Raw genomic sequence first — 4,286 nt, 5'->3', positions numbered from 1 at the left:
TTTTGTGATAATTAGGACATTATCACATAATTTTGACTTTTTTTCTCATAATCATGACTTTGCCTTTCAAAATATTGACTTTTATCTCATAATTGACTTGTCATAATTATGACATTATCTCATATTTAGACTTTTATCTCATAATTATGACTTTTTATGTCATAATTATGACTTTTTTTGTCATGATTATGATGTTATCTCATAATTTAGACTTTTTAATCTCTTAACTTTTTATCTCTTAATTATGACTTTTTATCTCATAATTATGACTTTGTATTTCAAAATTCAGACTTTTTATCTCATATTTTTGACTTTTTATCTCATAATTGATTTTTTGTAATGATTATGATGTTATTTCATAATTTTGACTTTTTAATCTCTTAATTATGACTTTATATATCATAATTTTCTCTTTTCTTGCCATAATTGTGTCATAATTGTAAAAGTTGTTTTCTTTATGTGTCAGGAATGGGCTCCACTGGTGACGGTCAGACTCACGTCAGCGCTCCAGTGCGTGTCACATTAAGTGATGTATCGGTACTTTTACTCCGCTATTTTCCTCCGTTTGTGGTCGTTACATGCTTATTTTAATTTTATTTTTATCCATCAACGTGATTGGATAGAGAGTAATAGGTCTCGTGACTTTCGTCAAATCAAATTGTGCATAGAAAACTTTAACCGCCAACTGTTTATCATGGCTGCTGGAAGCGCATTATTCAAGCATCAATTCTGTTGCATCTTCCTCTAACTTAATATGTTCAGGTAAATTTCGGATTTCTGCTTACTAAATGATTTGTATATAGGCTATGCTTGCCTATCTACACGGCCTGAAATTTGGTGTGAGGTTGCGGGTATTGTGTTAACTTCTGTAAGTGCCACGTTCGGTAAATTCCCACTCACTTATGAGACGCGCGATCTGCGCTGCCTCTCTCACGTGCGTTCTGCAGCGGTCACTTGGATAAGTCGTTGTTGCTTGTTGAACTTGTTGACTTTTGATGAGTTTGAGCGCGCTGTGAAAAAGTGTGTTGGAAACACAAATTGAGGACCAAATCTGCACCTTATTGATGACCCGTGACCTTAATATAGGCTACTACATCTGTGCCAGCACGTGATGTAGGCTAATACAACTGCAGCTCGTTAATAAACGTTTTTGACAATCTGCCTTCATTTAGCAAGTGCACTCGAGCATAAACAATTTTCAAGTTCAACACTTTTTGTTCCGTTCAGTTGTGGATGCTGCTGATTCACAGAGACCGCCGCGGCTCAGCAAAGAGACATGCGTGTGTGTGTGTGTGTGTGTGTGTGTGTGTGTTTTCCTTTGAAAAAGTTTCCCCAGAAAAAACTCGCTATTTAATGCATTTTTCCTTACAAATTGTATTATCAGCATATCAATTCGAGTAAATGTGTAAAAGGTATGGCATGATGCCATCCTATTAGAACAATGTGCATTTATGTAAAAATTGTAACATAAATTATCAAGTTTAGTTATTCTTATTTCTTTATTGCAAAACGCTAAAACTGGCACCGTTTTGGAGAGAAATGGGCTCTCATTTGAACCCATATCATGGTGTGTGATGCTGAACTATGAGTTTCTAATGGTGTTTGTATTTGCACTGTTCTAAACATTAATATTTTATGTGCAACAACAGCATGTGCTGTCTCAGTGGCCTTACATATGATTTTAAATCTATTTGCTCAGACTTTATGATTTAAATGGGGATGATTGTATTGAGAATAACTTTCATCTTTTCTTCAACTGAATACTGTTTCCGTGCTGTTTTGATGTATTTTAAAGAGTTGGCAGTCAAAATTAAAACTGCTGGATGATAGATATTCTTCATTCTTTATGACAAACAAGATAATGTGAATTACAGAATGTACAACGTTTTTAAAATGTATAAATTGCAGTGTACAGCGTTTATTATGAGGGGGTAGAATCCACAGCTCAGTACTCACTACTCAATACTCATGAGTACTTTTAAACAGGCTACTCTTTTACTCTTACTCAAGTAGTTTTTTGGACAAGTACTTTTACTCTACTCGCACTACATTTTTTGGAAGGTAATGGTACTTTTACTTGAGTATATTTTTTCAGTACTCTTTCCACCACTGGGAACCAGATAATAAACATGAAACCCGCCAGCTGCAATTGAAGAAACCCCTTCCGTGAGATAAAGGATGTTTAAGGGTTTGAGCCGCATGTCATTTCCTGACACTGCAGCACTCACATACTTCACTCTTTAAGTCTGATTTCGCAGTATATTTCAGGCTAGTTGCTGTACTAATTCATACAGTGATTACAGCAGTAGCACTGCATACACTCAATAATCTGTACACTTTTATCTCACTGTGGTTTTACAGCCACACGCGGTGAAGTGTTGTGTGAAGTGTGTCAGTATGTGGCTCAAGCACATGCTCGTCTGAGTAAGATGCCTGTGGGTTTCTTAGTTGTTGTCCGGTGAACATTTGCATTCATGCATTTGGCAGATGCTTTTATCCAAAACAACTTTGCATTCAAAACACTGCATTCAAAGTATACGTCTAATCAGTTTATGCATTCCCTGGGAATCAAACCCGTGACGCTGGTGTTGCAAGCGCCCTGAGCTAAAGAAATACTATCATGATCTGATAAAGAAGATCATCAAAGAAGATCACAGACCCTCATTAAAGTCTGTAAGCCACGATGAGAGAGTGAGTTTGGCTTTTAACTGTCAAAAGAAAACCATCAATATCCCTGCTAACAATAGCTAACAATGAACAGGAAGTTTAGCTTTAGGAAACTTTTCTACTTTCACTTTTAAAATGAGCTCCAGTTCGTAAAGTTCGTAAAGCTTCACCGACCACATGAGAAAACAAACCACACTTACATGTGCACATTACGATGTAGCTTGTGATCTTTGGATTATGCTCCATCGAGAGAGTTTAAAGAAAGCTCAACTCTACAGTAAGCAGCTAAAACCGAAAGAAAGAAAGAGAGTGAAGGTGTGGCTCTCAATTCCCACGCAGACAAGTCTGTCTATCTGTCTGTTTATCTGTCTGCCTATCATCAATCTTTCTTTCTTTCTTTCTTTCTTTCTTTCTTTCTTTCTGTCATGCCAGATGTAATGTATGAATTGCATTTTGAAATGATACACTGTAAACAAAATGGTTGCTGTGATTAGATATCAACTTAAAATCCAACATTAGAATAAATATTAATGTGCTGTTTCACCTTAAAAAGTAAGTGTTTGTGGTTGATATACAGATTTTCTGAGTTGTGTTGGTACATTTCTTGAATCATTTTTAATATTTGCAAACCAGTATGTGCATTTTTCTAAATGATTTGTACAAACAGCAGCACACAATGGATCTCCTGCAAAAGCCTGGAACTTACTCTCAAAAGTAAGTATTTATGCCAATGAACATATCAGTGCCATGAGAATGAAAAGTCTTTGTGTCGTTGTTCACAAACAAGATCAAGTCAAAATGCTTAGTCATGTTGTCAGTATAACAGTGTTAGTATTACCTGATGTAAACTATGGCAACAGTTTGGATGTCAGTTACTGTATTGAACAGTATGCCATATGCTTATGTGTGCCATGTATTCATTTCAAAAGTACAAATTTACACATTACTGTATGTGGGATATTGATTGAAAGAGACTGGATAGGATTCACAGTTACACTTTACTAGTGGTCTGACAAAAAAACAAAACAAAAAAAACATTACAATGTCATTGTGGTATAGAAAATATGCTTTGACAGTTTATGACAACTAGATGAACCATTTTGCATTGAATGACTTATACGATGAACTAAAGACTAGATGTTTTGGGGGGTAAGACTGTTGCACAGAGAACTATATAATACATTTTGAGCAACATGACAATAGCAGCTGATCATGTAGGAAACCGCAGACAAATGCACATAATCAGTTGCATGAATGTACCAAAGCAATCGCAACTTGTTCAAAAGAATGAGACTCTGCTTTTATGATGTGGAGGTTAAACAAGAATTTTTCAGAATTTAATTTCTGATCTGAGAAATGCACCGAAGCGACTGAGAAAAACGGTAATTATGCCTTGTAATGCACCTTATAATGCATTATGCAGTCTCATGAACAACTGTAACCAGTTAATACATTATAACACATCAATTTTTTGTTACACTATGCATTTTAAATTCGGTTATAATTATTTATGACAAGATATAATGCATGACGGTGCTCATTATAAATAATTATATTGTATTATACCCTTTAGTAACGCTTTATAATGCATTATACATAACGGCTTTAAGTAAAGTGTT

Source organism: Sinocyclocheilus rhinocerous, unplaced genomic scaffold (assembly GCF_001515625.1).
Source record: "Sinocyclocheilus rhinocerous isolate Xijiao unplaced genomic scaffold, SAMN03320098_v1.1 scaffold1119, whole genome shotgun sequence".
Classification (NCBI taxonomy): domain Eukaryota; kingdom Metazoa; phylum Chordata; class Actinopteri; order Cypriniformes; family Cyprinidae; genus Sinocyclocheilus; species Sinocyclocheilus rhinocerous.
The sequence above is the reverse complement of the archived record's forward strand: the minus strand, read 5'-3'. Positions refer to the sequence as shown.